The 15,534-nt window shown below is 38.4% G+C and overlaps 1 long non-coding RNA gene across 3 annotated transcripts in view; it reads right to left on the minus strand.

Moving 5' to 3' along the window:
- Positions 1-15,534, minus strand: part of LOC121489893 — a 41,347-nt gene that overhangs the window by 15,091 nt on the left and 10,722 nt on the right. For all 3 annotated transcript variants that reach the window (XR_005987452.1, XR_005987451.1, XR_005987455.1), the window contains exon 3: positions 14,668-14,793. This is a non-coding gene — a long non-coding RNA (uncharacterized LOC121489893). The remainder of the gene's footprint in view (positions 1-14,667; positions 14,794-15,534) is intronic.

Genomic DNA, 15,534 nt, shown 5'->3' on the forward strand with positions numbered 1-15,534 from the left:
AAATTTTGCCATTTGTGACAACATGAATGGAGCTAGAGGGCATTATGCTAAGTGAAATAAGTCAGAGAAAGAGAAATACTGTATGATTTCACTTGTATTGTGGAATCTAAAAAAAACAAAACAAATAGATTCATACAGAGAACAAACTCATGGCTGTCAAGGGCAAGAAATATGGGTGAAATAGGTGAAAGGGATTAAGAAATACAAACTTCCAGTTATGAAATAAGTCACAGGGATGTAAAGTGCAGTATAAGGAAAATAGTGGATAATATTCTAAGAACTATATATAGTGATAGATCATAACTAATTGTGGTGATCATTTTGTAATGTATATAAATGTTGAATCACTATGTTGTATACCTAAAACTAATATAATATTGCATATTAACTATACTTAACTGAAAAAAAGAGAGGGATATGTGGATAGAGACATACAAGGAGAACACCATGTAAAGACCAAGCCAGAGATTGGAGTGGTGCTTCTACAAGCCAAAGAATGCCTAAGATTGCCAGCAAATTATCAAAAGTTAGGAAAGAGGCATGGAACAGATTCTTCTTCACAGCCTAAGGAGAAACCAACCCTACTGATGTTTTAATTCCAGACTTCTAGCCTCCAGAACTGAGATGATAAATTTCTGTTCTTTATAAATAAGTAATAAATAGGGCAGCCCGGGTGGCTCAGCGGTTTAGCGCCGCCTTCAACCCAGGGCCTGATCCTAGAGACCCAGGATTGAGTCCCATGTCCGGCGCCCCGCATGGAGCCTGCTTCTCTCTCTGCCTGTGTCTCTGCCTCTCTCTCTCTCTCTGTGTCTCTCATGAATAAATAAAATCTTAAATAAATAAGTAATAAATAAACAAAACTAAGTTTAATTTTAAAAAAAAAGGGGGGCGGGGAGGGGGCACTGTTTGGCTCAGTCAATAGAGCACGCCACTATCAATCTTGGGGTAGTGAGTTCAAGCCCTGCATTGGGCATAGAGTTAACTTAAAAAAAAAAAAAAAAAAAAGAAAAAGTGGTTCAGTTTGTTAGCCAAAGTCATACAGCTATTGAACTACAGAACCAAATCCAGACACTCTTTCTCCAGAACCCTCCCCATTAATTGCTATGCTCTACAACTTCCCATGAGCTTTAGTTGTGTTCTTTTGATAAAAATGTTGTATGGTACATGAAAATGCCTCTAACACTTAAAAATGTTGAACTAGAGAGTTACAAGTTTATTAAGTGTAGTTTGGCTTCTTATTTATTGAGCATAAAATCCACCCACATCCACAATGCATTAATCACAGAAAAGTGCTTAAAAATCTCAACTTAAAACCTTTTCTCTTATAGCATTTAGAAACAAAACACCTAAAATTATAAAAATAAACTACAAAAAAAATAATAAAAAAAAATAAACTACATTATTTTAAAGGGCAAAACTCATGAATTCATGTATCATTGAGTCCTGATTGGAGCCCAGGAATTTCTGTTACTAACTTTGTCCTAGGTAAGCTTTCCCATTAGAGAAACTGGGAAAAACGTGGTCTTTGACCAGAAATAATGAAGCTAACAAGCTAACATACTTTAACTTATAGCTAGCTGTGCATAAAAATGTAGAATGATATTTACGTCTGTATTATGGTATCATCCAATAAGTAAGTTTGGCTTATATTACCAATACTCCCAAATAAATTATTTGCTAACAGGAATATTACAGAATTGAGCACAAAATACAGAAAAAAGCTTTCAGGATTCCCAGGTCACATAATTTGCACACAAAATGACTAGCATTGTATTTGTATTCAAATCTCAGCTCTGCTACTTCCTGGGTAAGTGATCTTCTACAAGTTATTTAACCTCTCCCTCAGCTTTCTGATCTGCAAAATGGAGATTGTATTAGTAGTAAATTGCTAGAGTTGCTTTGAAGAGTTAATGAGATAATTAATGTAGAGTTTTCACAGTAAGTAATTAGTTGTTGGGCATCTTATTATGCCTTGCGTTAATTAATTTCAAGCTTTAATAGACATAAAGCCCTTAGAAGGGTACACAGCACATAGTAAACACTCAATATAAGGTTTTACATAGAATAAAATTGAGATAATGATCTTTATGTCTATGACTACTTATATTTTAACATCCAGCTTCATATAAATATCCTTTCATTTATTCTTTCCATTAACCTGGTGAGGCAGGTGGTATTAGCTTTTTTATTAAGGATTTCTCCTTAAAGAATTCCTTTCTGAGGCTTACAGAGATTAAAAATTTACTCAAAAGTTCATAGTTTGTTAGTTCAGCCCTACTTAGAAGGTTCAGTGGGGAGTCTGCTTCTCCCTTCCCTCTCCTCCCCCGCTCATGCTCTCTCTCTCTCTAATAAATAAAATCTTTAAAAAAAAAATAGGGGCACCTGAGTGGCTCAGTGGTTGAGCATCTACTTTTGGCTCAGGTCACGATCCCTGGGTCCTGGAATCGAGTCCCGTATCAGGCTCCTCGCATCAGAGCCTGCTTCTCCACCTGCCCATGTCTCTGCCTCTCTCATGAATAAATAAAATCTTAAAAAAAACTTAAAAAAATACAAAAATACACAAAAAGCAGGAAACCAATAAACAAAAAAGAAGGAAACAAGTGTCATACTAAAATATAAAACTTTATCCTTTAAAAGTATTTTATTATTTATAAAACATATGGAGGCGGGCAGCCTGGGTGGCTCAGTGGTTTAGCACTGCCTTCAGTCCAGGGTGCGATCCTGGAGTCCCAGGATCGAGTCCCACGTCGGGCTCCCTGCATGGAGCCTGCTTCTTCCTCTGCCTGTGTCTCTGCCTCTCTCTCTCTGTGTCTCTCATGAATAAATAAATAAAATCTTAAAAAAAAAATGGAGGCAATGATACATGAAAAACAACATACATTTGCCCATTACAAAAATGTATTTTTGATGTCATAATTTTAAATAAATACTTTATTAATGTGATATCTTGATTAATCATAAGATTTTCCTGGCTTGCTTGCCTGCAAATTCATTTGTTAGGTCATCAGAATTTATACTTTTAGCAACTTTATTTTTAATCATTATAATTGAAAGTAACATCAATTGGTCTTGGCAAATGCCAGATTGCAAATAATTTTTGATAATTTTAGTTTTTATTTATTTACTTTTTTAAAAAAGATTTTATTTATTCATGAGAGACAGAGAGAGAGAGGCAGAGACACAGGCAGAGGGAGAAGCAGGCTCCATGCAGGGAGCCTGATGTGGGACTCGATCCCAGGTCTCCAGGATCACTCCCTGGGCCGAAGGCAGGCGCTAAACGCTAAGGTACCCAGGAGCCCCCAATTTTTGATAATTTTAAATTTCAAGAAGGATCTTTCTGCTGATGCAACTGTTACTGGAGCTATTAAGAGTATTTCATAGACTTTGACAACATTGGGGTGATTTTCTGATTACTTATGTTGAAAATATATAACATAGGTTATATATTATTTATAAATATATTTCTATATGTGTATATATATATATTTTTAGTAGGCTCTATGCCCAGTGAGGGGCTTGAACTCACAACCTCAAGATCAAATCCACATGCTCCAGCGACTGAATCAGCCAGGCACCCGTGAAATGTATATTTTAATTCACCCAGAGCTAATGATTCACATGAAATAATTTTTTTCTAAAAAGATTTAAGGTGCACATGACTGGTTCTGTCAGAAGTGCATGTGCCTCTTGATCTCAAGGTTGATGGGTATGAGGGTATGAACCTCACATTGAGTACAGTGATTTTTTTTTAAGTTTTTAATTTACATTTTAAGTAATCTCTTCACCCAACATGGGGCTTGAACCTACAACCCTGAGATTTAGATTTGCAGGGTCTTCTGACTGAAGCAGCCAGGTACCCCTGGTATAGTGATTACTAAAAAAATAAAACTTAAAAAAAAAAAAAGATTTAATTCTACATATATATCAGCTTCTTGTAAGCCTGTATTTAATTGTAAATGTAAATTTATGCAATGGCATTTAAATGTTTCTTCTGACATTTCCAATAATTTGTAGCGGTCATATGAGAAATTGAAAGTGGCTTTGTGATTTGTATATAATTCAAGATGGCTGTTTATGCATTCTATTATTGTGTGTTCAATTAAAAGGAAAAAATTAATTTTCAAATTCTCTTCCTCCTTGATAATTTGCTTACCTACAGCTTCATATGAGAAGTGTTCTTTTCCATTAAATGTGACAGTCTTTAAATTATTTGTAAAAATTGTGAGTACTTGCTTTGCAAAATCATTTTCAAACCTCTGGAATTTAAGCTCACTTAAGAATTTTGGTAACTCTCTGAAATGCTTATTACATATTCCACGCGCACACTTTCATTCTGTAATAATTTGTGGATAGTGTTTATTGCCAGAGTGCTGGCAGCTCTTGTCTGGGGACTCAGGCCAGAAAATTAGTATCTGTGTTAATGCCGCCGATCAACACCAGTCGGGGCCCAGACCCCCTAGCCCAGGTTTGCCTGGGTGGGTGCAGCACTGGGCTGCCAGGTCAACTGCTCAATACTCAGGCTGTCTGCTGTATCCATGGGTCTGAACCCTTGTCTGCATGTGCTGCCTCCTTCCCTACCAGTGTATTTCCGTTGCTCACAAGAATGCTTCATTGCCCTATTGAGCTTCACTTACAAAACACAATTTCAAAGAAAAAGATAAAATATGATGCCCTTCTGAGCATGAGGCCCATAAACCCATGAAGCAGTCCTGCAAGGATTATTAGTATCCTAATTTCACTTCATTTATATTATACTAGGTGAGCAACCCAATCCCCAAATTCCCTTCTTGAAAGTCTGTTTACTGTATAAGGAAAATATGGTCAGTGCCTGTGAAGACTGGGTCTTCCAGGGAGTAGCTGTCAAAAAGGAATTAGGAGTGTGATAGATTTATTGGGGGGCAATGTTTGTGAAAGATGAATGGAGGGGGAATGGGGTAGAGAGGGAAAACCTTCACATTCAGTGATTCTGTGAGAAATCAGGTAGCTTTAATCCAGATATTATACAAATATTAAATTTAAAAAAACCTCTTGCTTAGAGAAAATCAAAATAAGATTTCCAAACTGTTTTTAATTAAAAAAAAAAAAAAACCTTCAGGCATAAACAGTCATGTTTCAAAGTAAATTTATAAAATCCAATTTCAGAACTCCTCATAAAACTTTAAAAAAACACCTGAGGTTCAAATATAGAAGCAGATGAATAACTTATGAGTTTTAAAAAAATGTCTCTTTGTATTTTGTAGAGCTATTTTCAAAAGGCCATCATAACAATAACACTTTATAAATATAAGACTTATAAATATTTTGTTATCCAGAGGCTGAATGAATTAATAGGCTTAATAGGTAAGTATAGTTCATTGTAGATATATTTACTTTATTTTTTTAAAAGGAGATAGATGTAAAATACACCACAGAGGAGCAGTAGGCAGGATAGCAGAGGAGAGGCGGTCTGCCTAGATATATTCACTTTAAAAATCGATCAAACTTCATTCTCTCTCGTTATTCCTCTTTCTTCTTTTATTTATTTTTAAAGATTTTATTTATTTGACAGAGAGAGAGAGAGAAAGAGAGAGCATGAGCAACTGTGCACAAGCAAGAGGAGGAGCAGGTAGAGGTAGAGGTAGAAGCAGGCTTCCTGCTAAGCAGGGAGCCCATTGCGGGATGGACCCCAGGACCCTGGGATCATGACCTGAGCTAAAGGCAGACGCTTAACTGACTGAGCCACCCAGGCGCCCCTCCCTCTCTCCTTTAATGTGGTTAATAATATTAAACTGAATACCTAACACTGGCTGGGCTCTTTTATATAATTTATAATTATAATTCGTAATGGAAGTATGGTTGGTTCATGAATTTCTTTAGCAAAACCTTTTTGAATTTCCACTTGGTATTAGGCAAAGTACTAGCTACCAGTATTTCCTTATGACATAATTTGACCGTGAAAAAAGAAATGCTCCTTCCATTTCCCAAGGTACTTATGATCTACTGGGAGACATACACGCTGGCTAAGTAATAGTTACTTCTCTTTCAGCACTTGCTCCCCGAAAGAGGCAGGAGCAAACCTGAGCCCAATCTGTAGCCTCAGACTTGCTGCAGAGCTGAGTCAACTTAGAAAAGCTAAACCACAGTGGGCCTGCAGACCCAGTGAGCATGAGGATAAATGCTTGTTGGTAAGCCACTGAGTTTTTGGTGTGGTTTGTTACACAACATATTGTAGTAAAAGTATGGCTAATGCATATTTTGCAGTTCATTGTTCATCATTCCTTCTTGAATTTCAGATTGATGTGTACTTTCTTTCAGCCTAAAGTTTGCCCTTTAGAACATCCTCAGAGTCTTTGAGTGGAAAAGTCTCTTTGAGTTTACACTTAATTAGTAAATTTGCCACTTGTTCTTAAAAGTATAATTTTTGGTTAAATAAGTGTAGGTTGACGATTAGTTTTTCTCAACAGAATGAAGATATATATGATGCTTCTATCTTCTGACTTCAGTTTTAGCTGTTAGGTCAACTATAATTATTGACCACTTACAGGAAATCTCTCCTCTCTCTCTTTTCCTATTGTCTCTTTGTTGTTGGCATTCTGAAGTTTCATTATGACATGTTTGGTACAGATTTTGACTAGATAGGCATTCTTTTTATTCTACTTACAATTGATGGTGGGGGACACTGGCTAGCTCAGATGGTAGAGCATGCGACTCTTGATCTTGGGGTTGTGAATTCATGCCCCACATTGGGTGTAGAGATTACTTAAAATCTTAAAAAAAATTGATTGATATTCTAGGACATGTAGAGTCTATGATTTGTGGAACAATGGTCCCTCAAGGATGTCCATGTTCTAATCCTTAGAACCCCTAAATATGTTGTTACATGACAAAGAGGAATTAAGGCTACAGATGAAATTAAGATTGTTAATCTGATGACTCCATTTTTTTTCACAGATTTTATTTATTTATTTATTTATTTATTTATTTATTTATTTATTTATTTTAAAGATTTTATTTATTTATTAATGAGAGACACAGAGAGAGGCAGGGGCACAGGTAGAGAGAGAAGCAGGCTCTATGCAGGAAGCCTCACGTGGGACTCGATCCAGGGACTCCGGGATCATGCCCCCAGCCAAAGACAGATGCTCAACCGCTGAGCTACCCAGGTGTCCCTAATCTGATGACTTTAGAACAGGGAAATTATTTTGGATTATCTAATCAATCAGTCCAAAACTGATTAAGTATGGAAGGGGGAGGCAGAAGGAAGGTCAGAAACGATGTGATGTGAGACAAATTTGACTTGCTGTTGCTGGTTTTGAAGACAGAGGAGGAGAGCCATGAGCCAAGGATGCAGGCTACATTTAAGAGCTGAAAAAGGTCAAGGAAACAGATTATCTTCTACAGACTCCAGGAAGGAATGTAGCCCTGCCAACATCTTGATTTTAGCCTAGAGACCGGAGTTGGACTTTTCACCTAGAGAACTGTAAGATGATAAATTTGTGTTGTTGGTAATGATAAATTGTGGTAACTTGTGACAAAAGTGATAGGAAACTAGTACAGTCTCTCTGATCAATTCTCGAATTTTTTTAGCCATTATAATTTTTAATATAGCCTCTTAATTCTTTCTCTTTTCTTCTGGAACTCAACATACGTAGACTTTCTACTCTATCTTACATCGCTTTTAATCTTGCTTTCATATTTGCTCTTTACTACATTTTGGGTAATTTTTTCAGATCTAGTTTCCAGTGTACTCATTCTTTTTGCAGCAGCATTTTTCTTTTTTAAAAAAGATTTATGCATTTGAGAGAGAGAGAGAGAGAGTGAGCGAGCTGGGGGGGGGTGGTGGAGAGGAGGGAGAGAATCTCAAGCAGACTCTGCACTAAGCTGGAGCCCGACATGGGGCTCAATCATGACCCTGAGATCATAACCTGAACCTAAATCAGGTGTTATCAGGACACTTAACCAAATGAGCCACCCAGGCGCCCCGCAACAGCCATTCTACTGCTATTTAACCCATACATTAAATGTCAACTTCAACAATTATATATTTCTTTTCTAGACGTCTTATCTGGTTCCTTGGTAAACTAGACTTCATTTTTTTTTTTTAATTAGACTTCATTTTTTTTAACAGCCTCTTGTTTCTTATTCCGATTTTCAATTTTTTATTTCTTTAAGGATATTAAACATACCTATTTTGTACTCTGTATCTAATGATAATTCTAGTATCTAAAGTTTTTGTGAAACATATTCTAATTCATAGTACCTTATTTGGTATGTTTGATGACTTCACTAAAAGCTCATGGTTCCTTGGTACATTATCTATGGGAACTGTTTGAGGTCTGAGTTCTTCCAGAGAGATGTTTATACAGATGGTCCCTAACTTAGCGATAGTTTGACTTAGGATTCTTTTGATTTTCACTGTCAGCTTATTGAAAGTGACATGCATTCAGCAGAAACTGTACTTTGAATTTTAGTCTTGTCCCTGGCTAGCCCTATGTGGTATACACTTTTTTGTGATGCTGACAATGGCAGTGAATTGCAGCTCCCATTCAGCTACCTGACCACCCAGGTAAGCAACCGATACACTTAAAACTATTCTGGGGGCACTTGGCTGGTTCAGGTAGTAGAGAATGACACTTTTGATCTCAGGGTCATGAGTTTGAGCCCCATGTTGGGGGTGGGTAGATTGTACTTTAAATAAAAATAAAAATTTTAAAAATTTTTAAAAAATAAAATATTCTTACCCATACAACCACTGTTTTTTACTTTTAGTATTCAAAAAATTACACGAGATATTAAACCTTCATTATAAAATAGGCTTTTTGTTAGATGATTTTGCCCAAGTATTGGCTAATGTAAGGGTTCTGAGCATGTTTAGAGTAGGTTAGGCTAAGTTATGATGTTTGGTAGGTAGGTGTATTTTTTTTTAAAGATTTTATTTATTTATTCATGAGAGACATACACACACAGAGACGCAGAGACACAGGCAGAGGGAGAAGCAGGCTCCATGCAGGGAGCCCAACATGGGACTCGATCCCGGGACTCCAGGATCGCGCCCTGGGTCAAAGGCAGGCACTAAACCGCTGAGCCACCCAGGGATCCCTTCTTTTTTTTATTTTCACAAAAAAGTGGTTTTTTTTGTTTTGTTTTGTTTTTAAAGTGAGCTCTACAGCCAATGTGGCGCTTGAACTCATGATCCTAAGATCAAAAGTCATATGCTCTACTGACAGCCAGCTAGGCACCCCTTAGCATAAGGTGTTTGGTGGTACCACCTACATATTAAGAAGTGTGAAAGATTTGAGATTTTACCCTGCTACTGTTAGCCTGCCATAACGGCATGGATTTATTTTAAATGCATGGATTTTGGTAGAAGACACACTACTCGTGGGTCAGAGATCAAGTACAGGTTATTACTCAAAGCAATAGCAGTAGCCAGAGTGTCAGCATTTGTGTTGGTTCCCTAAGGCCCAATTCCCACAGGGCTACACAGCAGGCCAGGTGACATGTATGCAGTGGGTTGCATTACAGGATAAGAGCCTTGAACTTACAGAACATGCATATTTTATAATGGGCAGTAAGGATGCCTACCTTTTTGTCCAGAGGTAGACTTTATGGCTATCTTCCAAGGCTGTAGGCAAATCTGCCTCTGGTCTAGAGGGAGACACCATCAGTATCTTCTAAGACTTCTCGCTACATAAACCATTGAAAAGATAGTCTGGAACAAAGTCAGTGCCTCTACTCACAAGATGTGCAGAAACTTGAGCAACTCATGAAGAATTGTCTTCTAACAACAGATCATTTGAATTGGGCCGTTAACCTATGTTTGTGTTTCACAAATTATCATTGTAGCTTTATCCCCCCTTCTGTTTAGATTCAAGATCAAGACATATAAGTTTTCTTGCTGTCCTCTGGTATAGGGAAGATTTTTTTTTTTTTTTTTTGATAAAAGTGTAAACCTTTGTGCTCTAACTTGTGTATGTATATTTGGGTTAAGGATCTATTAGACTCCTTACCTCAATTGGAATCTTGGGTTTGTCTCCTGTCCCTACACCCTTCATAACCATTAGAACTCTGGTCTGAGCTCACTAGAGTTCAGAAGATACCCTCAAGCCCCATACAATCTTCCTTTTGTGCTTGTTTACTCCTCCAGATTCCTGCTTTCACTTGGTTTTTCGTCTCTGAATATTCCTTAATTTTTTAATATTTTAGATTCGTACTTCAATAGATTTTTTTTATTTCATTGAGAATTATTATTTTATATTAGAGGGTTATTGTGTCTCTAATCTTCTATACTATCAGGCATGGTAGCTGAAATGCAGGGAGGTAATCATAATTGGAGCTTATGGTACCATGAGCCAGCTGTATGAATGCTGAATTCATCCAGAAGGATGGCAGGTTTCAAAGAATTTAACAGACGCGATTAGGAAATGAGGTATTTTAGTTAACTGGATTTCCCCCCAAGTTATCTGAAGAACCACCTGGTTGGGGGGTATGTGGAGAAGCATGTAAGCCTGCCACACACAGGAAGCGAGGCCTCAGGATTCTCTAAGTTGTATTATACTCACTGCAGAATTGTATTAATTGATTATTTTGTTGGCAACTTTAGAAATATTGCACATACTCAATTTCATAGCTTTGATACAGTAATTACTTGGATCACTCCAGGGTTAACAGGCTCTGAAAACGTGCTACTCATAGTATAGCCCATGATCAACAGCATCAGCACCACCTGGGTGCAGTTAGAAATGCAAATTCTTAGGCCCCTTTCTAGCCCTACTGAATCAGAATCTGTATTTTATTTTATTTTATTTTATTTTTTTAAAATATATTTTATTATTATTATTTACTTATGATAGTCATACAGAGAGAGAGAGAGAGGCAGAGACACAGGCAGAGGGAGAAGCAGGCTCCACGCACCGGGAGCCCGACGTGGGATTCGATCCCGGGTCTCCAGGATCGCGCCCTGGGCCAAAGGCAGGCGCCAAACCGCTGCGCCACCCAGGGATCCCCAGAATCTGTATTTTAACAAGATTTCCCAGTGATTCCTTTGTACATCAACACTTTTTTTTTAAAAGATGTATTTATTTATTCATGATAGACATAGCGAGAGAGGCAGAGGGAGAAGCAGGCAGGCTCCATGTAGGAGCCTGATGCGGGACTTGATCCCTGAACTCCAGGATCATGTCCTGAGCTGAAGGCAGATGCTCAACTACTGAACCACCCAGGTGTCCCAGCACTTTTTTTTTTTTTTTTGAGATTTGTTTATTTATTTGAGAGAGAGAAAGAACATGTGCAGAGGGGCAGAGGGGAGAGGGAGAGAAGCAGACTCACCACTGAATGCAGAGTGTAGAGCTCCACACAGGGCTAGGTCCCACAATCCTGAGATCATGACCCAAGCGGACATTGAGTCAGACGCTTAACCAACTGAGCAACCTAGGTGCCCCTGTGCATTAATGTTTGGGAAGCACTATCCTAGAAAAATGTTTTGAAGAAGGTACAGTTGTTGCTGATGACTCAAGCAGTCATAAAATTTGGAGACCGTGTAATACAATACGACTACTTATTTAGCCAATATTTAAACTGTTTTTATCATAAAAACCATTGTCATGTTCATCTTTGTACATCTATCTTTGCACACTTGCTTCGGATTACTTCCCCCCTGCCCCCTTTCCTGGGCTGGCTGGCTTTCTTTTTAAAGATTTCATTTATTTAAGAGAGGGAGAGAGAGCATGTGAGCATGAGTTGGGGGGAGGAGCAGAAGGGGAGGGAGAAGCAGACATCACACTGAGTAAGGAGCCTGACACAGGGCTCCATCCTAGAACTCCCAGGATCATGACCTGAGATGAAGGCAGAGGCTTACTGACTGAGCCACCAGGGCCCCTCCTGGGCTTACTTTCTTAAGAGTTCTTAATTGTTAGGCTAAAGGGGATATATATTTAAATTTTTAAATTCAAACTGCCAAACTGCATTCAAGAAAGATTAATAGTTTATCTTCCCACTAAGGATGTATAACATTATGGAATTTCTCTATCTTTAGTGAAAAGCAGCAATCATTATATATTTGCCAATCAGAGAGATGAAAAGTAATTCAGAAATTATTTTAGGGATGCCTGGGTGGCTCAGCGGTTGAGCGTTTGCCTTAGACTCAGGGCGTGACCCCAGGGTTCAGGGATCAAGTCCTGCATCAGGCTCCCTGAGAGGAGCCTGCTTCTCTCTCTGCCTGTGTCTCTGCCTCTCTGTCTCATGAATAAATAAATAAAATCTTAAAAAAAAAAAAATTACTTGATGCTCTTAAAAGAAAGGCAGAAAGGGAAGTAGTATGGTGTAGGTGGAAGAGTTAAGCCAGATTGTCATCTCAGCTGGAGACTAGCTTTATTCAGCCTTATCCCAAGGGGACCTCTGTTGTATGACTTGCAGCACAAAGGTATTACTGCCTTGAGGCAAGAAGACCAACTGTGAGTGGCCTCTGGGAGGGGGTAACCACTTCCTTAGATCAAATAGTTCTCTTTGTCAAGGGCAATTCTCTGGTTCTAGAGAAAGGACAGCTGTGAACTTTTAGCTGCCAACACTCAAAGCAGCTCCAGGATGGGGGTACCTTCCTGCAGGGAATACTGATGGGTATAGTAGTCAAGTAGTCGAGTACTGTCCTCCTTAAGTCATGTCCACCCAGAACCTCAGAATGTGACCTTATTTGAAAACAGGGTCTTTGCAGATGTAATTAGTTAAGATGAAGTTGATAGGATTCAGGACACATTACCCCAAAATATGGCACCCTAGCATACTGACTATTTTAAGTTGAAAGAGTTTGAGAAAACCTTAGAATCAGTCAAGTCATCCTGACTATCTCCTCCCATCCCCTGAAACAGATCATAAAACACTCATGTGAGAGGTGGCCTCCCTGCACCCAGAGGAAAGGAGTATCCTTATCTCTGAAGGAAAACAAAGGGACCCTAAGAAGAATGTGAACAGACAGGCTTTGCTGAGTTTCCCACACTTTACTACATTGATTCTCTCTCTTTCTCTCTCTCTTTTTAAGGTTTTATTTATTTATTCATGAGAGACCCAGAGAGAGGTGTAGACCCCGGCAGAGGAAGAAGCAGGCTCCCTGCAAGGAGCCGGATGTGGGACTTGATCCCGGATCCCAGGATCATGCCCTGAGCCAACGGCAGATGTTCAACCACTGAGTCACTCAGGCGTCCCTACGTTTATTCTCTTTAACTTATGATACCTTTACAACTGTCTGCTCTTCACAAATCTAGCATAAAAATCTCAGGTATGTTTCTATATCTTTATTTCCTTATGGAGTTCTCCTGGGTCACGTAAAAGTTATAGACCCAGCTAGGGACCCTAAGAGGGTCAAGGAAAACTTTTTCCTCCCCTACAAATTCATGCTAGATTAGAGTGGGCCCTAAATCCAATGACTCATGTCTTTATAAAATGAGGAGAGCACACAGAAATACACAGAGAAGGCCACGGATGTGCAGGTGGACAGAGAGATTGGAGTTATGCTGCCATAAGTCAAGGAAGGCCTGGGGCCACCAGAAGATAGAAGAAACATCTGTGGGAACATGGCTCTACTGATATCTCGATTGTAGACTTTTAGCCTCCAGATCTGTGGGAGAATAAATTTCTGTTGGTTAAGCCAATTACTATGTGATATTTTGTTACGGCAGCCTAGGGAACTTACGAAGTAGGGCACTAGCTGTTTACCAAGAAGTTCTTATGGTCCATGGATTCCTAGGCAATCCTAATGCCCTTTCTGGGAGTCTACATGGTTAAAAGTATTTCTTTTTCTTTTTAAAAAGATTTTATTTATTTATTCATGAGACAGAGAGAGAGAGGCAAAGACACAGGGAGAGAGAGAAGCAGGCTCCATGCAGAGAGCCTGGCGTGGGACTCGATCCCGGGACTCCAGGATCACGCGCTGGGCTGAAGGCGGCACTAAACCACTGAGTCACCCAGGTGTCCAGGTTAAAAGTATTTTCATAGTAACATTAAAACTTTATTTACTTTTTATTTATTTTTTTTGCTGTTGGATGTTTTAATAATGGTGCAAAAGCAATCAATGGTGGTTAAAATTGCTGGTGTTTCAACAAGTATGAGATAGTGGCACCGAACTGTACTAATAGTCATTGTATTCTTCACTGCCATACTCAATAAAGAAAATGCCAGTCTGTATAGAAACGTCCTTGATGAAACATAACAATTATTAGCTTTATTAAATCTTGACTCTAGAGTACGTATCTTTTTAATAATTTTGCGTGACAAGTACTTTGAGAAAGCACTTCTGCTGAATATTGAAGACAATGATTATCTTGAGAAAAACACTTGTGTAATGACTGGAACTGTGAGCTAAAGTAGCCACCACAGACTATTATTTCTACTTGAAAGAACAGCTGCCTGAAAAACTATGATTATTCAGACTTGGGTATTTGGAATTTTCTTAGAAATGAATTAAGTGAGGGCACCTGGCTGGTTGTCAGTAGAACATGTGACTCTTGATCTCAGAGTTGTAGGTTCAAGCTCCATCAATGGGTGTGGAGATTACTTAAAAATTAAAAAAAAAAATCTTTAAAGACAAAAAAGGAAATGAACAAAGTGACATTGTTACTTCAAGGAAAAGAGCTGATACTTGTTATCAATGATAATAGTTCAGTTTTCAAGCAAAAAGTAGTATTCTGAAAAACTTACCTGACACCATGAGCTTGGTATCTTCCCAATTCTTAAAGAGTTTCCTGATGAGATCCATGGAGATATTAATAAATTATGATATTTATGATCATAGAAGGTATCAACATTTGTCAGATCTGGAAAACTCTGGGAAACATTTTCAAAATGACTAATGTGTGAGGTCACAAATTAATGTGAAAAAAAGATACATTCAAGTTCAAGGTAGACCAATGTTGATTTTGATTTTTTAGATAATAGAATATGAAAACCTCAGTGCTACTGGTTTCAGATTTTACATTGTAATTATCTTTAATAAACTACCACTTGTGCCTAGGTTGCTTAGTCAGTTAAGCATCTGCTTTTGGCTTAGGTCATGATCCCAGGGTCCTTCCTGGGTTTGAGCCCCACGTTGGGTTCCCTGCTCAGCAGTGAGCTTGCTTCTCCCTTTTCCTCTGCTCCTCCTCCCTGCTTGTGCTCTCTCTGTCAAATAAATAAATAAAATCTTAAGAAAAGGGACGCCTGGGTAGCTCAGCAGTTGAGCGCTAGACTTTTAGTTTGGCTCAGGTCATGATCTCATGGGTGGTGAGATCAAGCCCCACAGCCAGCTCCATGTTCAGTGGGGAATCTGCTTAGAGATTCTCTCCCTCTCTCCCTCCCCCCTCTAAAATAAATAAATAAATTGTTAAACAAAATAAAATTGGGCTACCTGAAGCACTCTTTATTTTTCATTGTTGATAAAATCATCTTTAATTTCTCTAGATATATTTGCATCCTTAAAACTAGTTTTATATCCCGTGATAATGGAGAATGCCACATATTTGTAGGGACAGAAAGTACATGGGAAATCTCTGTTCCTTCTTTTCAATTTTGCTGTGAATCTAGAACTGC

This window comes from Vulpes lagopus, chromosome 1 (assembly GCF_018345385.1).
Source record: "Vulpes lagopus strain Blue_001 chromosome 1, ASM1834538v1, whole genome shotgun sequence".
NCBI classification, from domain to species: domain Eukaryota; kingdom Metazoa; phylum Chordata; class Mammalia; order Carnivora; family Canidae; genus Vulpes; species Vulpes lagopus.